Here is a 6510-nt window from a genome sequence, read left to right on the forward strand (position 1 = left end):
TCTGTATGCGGTTGGTCTACTTGAGATGGACAGGTACAAATCGTGCATATGCTGTATACGACAGGACTACATGCTGAGAGGTGCAAGTAGCTACGTATCAGCATGCCGTGTAGTTCTGTATACGGTTGGTCTACTTGAGATGGACAGGTACAAATCGTGCATATTGCTGTATATGACTCAACTATATGCTGAGAGGGGCAAGTAACCTACGTATCAGCATGCCGTGTAGTTCTGTATACGGTTGGTCTACTTGAGATGGACAGGTACAAATCGTGCATATTGCTGTATATGACTCAACTATATGCTGAGAGGGGCAAGTAACCTTCGTATCAGCATGCCGTGTAGTTCTGTATACGGTTGGTCTACTTGAGATGGACAGGTACAAATCGTGCATATTGCTGTATATGACTCAACTACATGCTGAGAGGGGCAGGTAACCTACGTATCAGCATGCCGTGTAGTTCTGTATACGGTTGGTCTACTTGAGATGGACAGGTACAAATCGTGCATATTGCTGTATATGACTCAACTATATGCTGAGAGGGGCAAGTAACCTACGTATCAGCACGCCGTGTAGTTCTGTATACGGTTGGTCTACTTGAGATGGACAGGTACAAATCGTGCATATTGCTGTATATGACTCAACTACATGCTGAGAGGGGCAAGTAACCTACGTATCAGCATGCCGTGTAGTTCTGTATACGGTTGGTCTACTTGAGATGGACAGGTACAAATCGTGCATATTGCTGTATATGACTCAACTATATGCTGAGAGGGGCAAGTAACCTACGTATCAGCATGCCGTGTAGTTCTGTATACGGTTGGTCTATTTGAGATGGACAGGTACAAATCGCGCAGTGTATTGTTGTATATACGACAGGACTACATGCTGAGAGGGACAAGTAACCTATGTATCAGCATGCCGTGTAGTGCTGTATGCGGTTGGTCTACTTAAGATGGACAGGTACAAATCGTGCATATTACTGTATACGACTGGACTACATGCTGAGAGGGGCAAGTAGCTACGTATCAGCATGCCGTGTAGTTCTGTATGCGGTTGGTCTACTTGAGATGGACAGGTACAAATCGTGCATATTGCTGTATACGACTGGACTACATGCTGAGAGGGGTAAGTAACCCAGTAAGTAACCTACGTATCAGCATGCCGTGTAGTTCTGAATACGCTTTCTCTACTTGAGATGGACAGGTACAAATCGTGCAGTGTATTGTTGTATAGACGACTGGACTACATGCTGAGAGGTGCAAGTAACCTACGTATCAGCATGCCGTGTAGTTCTGTATACGGTTGGTCTACTTGAGATGGACAGGTACAAATCGTGCATATGCTGTATACGACAGGACTACATGCTGAGAGGGGCAAGTAACCTACGTATCAGCATGCCGTGTAGTTCTGTATGCGGTTGGTCTACTTGAGATGGACAGGTACAAATCGTGCATATGCTGTATACGACTGGACTACATGCTGAGAGGGGTAAGTAACCTACGTATCAGCATGCCGTGTAGTTCTGTATACGGTTGGTCTACTTGAGATGGACAGGTACAAATCGTGCAGTGTATTGTTGTATATACGACTGGACTACATTCTGAGAGGTGCAAGTAGCTACGTATCAGCATGCCGTGTAGTTCTGTATGCGGTTGGTCTACTTGAGATGGACAGGTACAAATCGTGCATATGCTGTATACGACTGGACTACATGCTGAGAGGGGCAAGTAACCTACGTATCAGCATGCCGTGTAGTTCTGTACACGGTTGGTCTACTTGAGATGGACAGGTACAAATTGTGCAGTGTATTGCTGTATACGACTGGACTACATGCTGAGAGGGGCAAGTAACCTACGTATCAGCATGCCGTGTAGTTCTGTATACGGTTGGTCTACTTGAGATGGACAGGTACAAATCGTGCATATGCTGTATACGACTGGACTACATGCTGAGAGGGGCAAGTAACCTACGTATCAGCATGCCGTGTAGTTCTGTATACGGTTGGTGTTGGTCTACTTGAGATGGACAGGTACAAATTGTGCAGTGTATTGCTGTATACGACTGGACTACATGCTGAGAGGGGCAAGTAACCTACGTATCAGCATGCCGTGTAGTTCTGTACACGGTTGGTCTACTTGAGATGGACAGGTACAAATCGTGCATATGCTGTATACGACTGGACTACATGCTGAGAGGGGCAAGTAACCTACGTATCAGCATGCCGTGTAGTTCTGTATACGGTTGGTGTTGGTCTACTTGAGATGGACAGGTACAAATTGTGCAGTGTATTGCTGTATACGACTGGACTACATGCTGAGAGGGGCAAGTAACCTACGTATCAGCATGCCGTGTAGTTCTGTACACGGTTGGTCTACTTGAGATGGACAGGTACAAATTGTGCAGTGTATTGCTGTATACGACTGGACTACATGCTGAGAGGGGCAAGTAACCTACGTATCAGCATGCCGTGTAGTTCTGTATACGGTTGGTCTACTTGAGATGGACAGGTACAAATTGTGCAGTGTATTGCTGTATACGACTGGACTACATGCTGAGAGGGGCAAGTAACCTACGTATCAGCATGCCGTGTAGTTCTGTACACGGTTGGTCTACTTGAGATGGACAGGTACAAATCGTGCATATGCTGTATACGACTGGACTACATGCTGAGAGGGGCAAGTAACCTACGTATCAGCATGCCGTGTAGTTCTGTATACGGTTGGTGTTGGTCTACTTGAGATGGACAGGTACAAATTGTGCAGTGTATTGCTGTATACGACTGGACTACATGCTGAGAGGGGCAAGTAACCTACGTATCAGCATGCCGTGTAGTTCTGTATGCGGTTGGTCTACTTGAGATGGACAGGTACAAATCGTGCATATGCTGTATACGACTGGACTACATGCTGAGAGGGGCAAGTAACCTACGTATCAGCATGCCGTGTAGTTCTGTATACGGTTGGTGTTGGTCTACTTGAGATGGACAGGTACAAATCGTGCATATTGCTGTATACGACTGGACTACATGCTGAGAGGGGCAAGTAGCTACGTATCAGCATGCCGTGTAGTTCTGTATACGGTTGGTGTTGGTCTACTTGAGATGGACAGGTACAAATCGTGCAGTGTATTGTTGTATACACGACTGGACTACATGCTGAGAGGGGCAAGTAACCTACGTATCAGCATGCCGTGTAGTTCTGTACACGGTTGGTCTACTTGAGATGGACAGGTACAAATCGTGCAGTGTATTGATAGTGCTAATGTGGCTGGTATGGGTGAGATAAGACATTGACGTCATTGCCTATCTCACGCTATGCTGTATTTCGCCTCCCCTTTTATTCCCTACATTTTTATCTCCGTAGTATTCCCTCAAATTTTATTTTGTAATTCATGGGAAACTTTAAATAATATACTTATTTAATTTAACACTTGTTAGTTATTTCATTATCAACTATACAAATTTAGGCTGAGTTTGAAGTATTTTCCTACAGATTCAGTTAACTAGTCAAAATGTAAAAAAATTACATGTTAAAAATAAGATGATAGAATAATACGATATATTAGTTTAATGTATATGACAGAAATACAGAGATTTCGTTTCGTTTAGGGTTTTACTCTCCTGGATACCCTGGGATCTTCCACTAGTAGATAATCAAATAAGGAACAGCTCAGTTCAGTTATCCTTCTCTGCTTATTAGATTACACTCAGCCGCAGGCGGTTCTATGATCTGCCTTAAACTTTTATTTCCAACCAACCTGATAAAAGTTCGTATACCGTTCAATATTTCTTTGATTTTACAACACCACATATTTAACGTTGTTGCACTAAATTCTTAGAAACAGTATCATATTTAATAACATGTATTTATTAACGTGTTTATTGCAGTTATAAACATACGTTGCATTGCAACGGGGAGAGGACACGGAATAGGAAAATGAAGTCCTTAAAAGTTACCGTACAAAGTAGATACTCAACTACTAGCATTGACTATATATACCTGTAGGTATATATAGTCAATGCTACTACTGAATTTAGAATCAAAATTCAATTGTACAATAATATAGCTTAGTATTTTAAATTTCTTTCTGTGTTAATTCGAGCAAGTGCTAAATTATTATTAGGCTACTTATTTCAATGTATGATAAATACTATTATACAATTACATATAATATGTACTGAATATGAAATATGAAATCAATGTAATAGTAAGCTTACTAAGCATTTTTAAAAGATAGCCATCGTGTAAGGCCTTTTACCAAAAAATACGGCTGATTCCGATCCGTTTTGCAGCAGAAGCTAATAATTGCGTACGCTAGTCTAAACCTCGTCTCAGCCCTGTCATTTCACTAGAGTGAAATTCACCAAAAATAACATCATGTCATAGCACAAATAAACAGGATACTTTGGTTTTGAAAACAATTCTTGAATAAAGTAGTTTTGTACTTCAAGAACTTCTACGTTGTACACTCAAAGGTGTAAGTTTAGTTCAAATATTGACTAATGGTTAAGTTGTGTAAGACTGGTTGGTGTTACATAAATGAAAAATCGCACACGACTTCAATTTGTGGTTGTATGCAAGGGAGTTTCATGTGAAAGCTGAATCTGTGAATAGCGCTCATCAGCGAGGCCACAAATAACACCTTACAACTATTGATCCGGACCTCACTCCACCTCTAAACTGTCTCAGCCTGCATTCATCTACCTCCAACTGCCGTCGGCGTACTCCACTTTATAGTTCTAACTACAGTATTATCTGGTTCAGTCAAAACCTGTGAGATACTCTACTGGAACCCGACAGGGATCATGTACTAGAGTTTTGGCTAATACTCTACTGTCGTAGAGATGGTCATGTTTTTGAATGGCAAGACCCGTGCGAGCCTAAACTACTTATACACCTCACCTCACCACGCAGTACTCATGTTTCCCGCTTATTTAACAACTGCACTTACTTGAACCATAAATACGCGGGAACAATGTAATAGTACTTCAATAGCCTCTAAAGTAACCTACCATAAAAGTGCACCCATTAAGCCTAAAGTTTTTAAACAGACAAATTCTCTTTATTAAAAAGGTAATTTTATTTCTTGTTGCAAAGTTGCATGGTAGCTCAAGATGAAACAGTTATGACAAGACTATACCGGTTGGACTAGAAATAACGTTTTCTCCTTTGTGGAAAGTATGAGCGGAAGAGTTGCCTAGACATGTTGTAGTATTGGACACGGACAGGACACACCTTGTTGATAAGTTTGCATCAATACATCAATATCTAACAAGTAGCAAGTTGCATGGTCACTTTAAAGTACTTGACAGCTAACACGGGCTCTGTTAGCAACCTAGAAGTAGAAGTTAGCAATCTGAGAGTTCCTTTCATGTTTCATTACACAATGAAACATGTGTATGTGTTTTGTTACATTAATGTGTAGGTAGCTTTTCATATTATGCTATGAAGGAGAGTTATCCTCCACATTGAATCTTTGAACTATATGTTTATTGAATTAATTTCATAGTATTTGATGTAAAAATTACATGTAATGTTTCTTTTTGTTAATAAAATTGAATTGAATTAAATTTGAACTGTCTCGGCCGTACTCAGTATTTGCACTGTGTATAGGTAAAATACCACAAACAATCCCTTGATTTGCCACCTGTGTGGAAATAAAGTCAAGACCATAGCACCGTGCATAGCAAGACCGAGAGCAGCCATGTATAGCCATGTCAATGTAAACCCTCTCATAATCTTGGATAAAGATTCTAGTTATGAATCTCTTTGAGTTGGTATTTCCTAATAAACTGGGTTTAATGTTATCAGGTCTGTTACGTCATAGAAAAATAATGTTACAAACAACCAATATAAATTTTAAGGACAGATCGTATTTTTGAAAATGTTGGTAGAAACACCGGAAAATTACAAATCCCACGTAAAAACCCCTTTTGATTAAGCCTTTTGACAAACAGCTGTTAAGTTCGTTAAAACAGTGTAGTATGGCGAAATAGTATATTTCGTACCTAGGGTTGAAAATGAGTTTTTGCCGGCTCGAGATAGTAAATCGATCGAGAGCTGCAAAACCATTTCGGTCCGTGGTACGAACGATATTTTCCATCACACTATATATACCCTATTACCACTATTCACCACTATAATAATACTGATAGCCAACACAACTACTACTTTAAGGTTAAGTGAAGAAACAATTTGAGGAATCAGCAAAAATAAAAATAAATCGTTGCTAGGCAACGGTGACAATGAAACAATTCTATGGATTTTGATTGTGTATTTAATATGCATTCATGTTTTAAGTAAGTAAGCGGGCAGCTGATTTTAGGGATGTAAACACCTGCTCGGTCCCCAAATGAGGATGACAGCTGGCATGGCCAGCAAAACCTAACTTTCAGCCACCAATTAACGTATGTAAAACCGCTACAAATTTCATAGTGTGGTTAAATAGTATATTTCGTACCTAGGGCCGAAAATGAGGGTTTGCCGGCTCGAGATAGTAAATCGATC

Source organism: Macrosteles quadrilineatus, unplaced genomic scaffold, assembly GCF_028750875.1.
Source record: "Macrosteles quadrilineatus isolate MER2022 unplaced genomic scaffold, UCM_ALF_1.0 Scaffold_1__1_contigs__length_201487025, whole genome shotgun sequence".
In the NCBI taxonomy this organism is placed as follows: Eukaryota; Metazoa; Arthropoda; class Insecta; order Hemiptera; family Cicadellidae; genus Macrosteles; species Macrosteles quadrilineatus.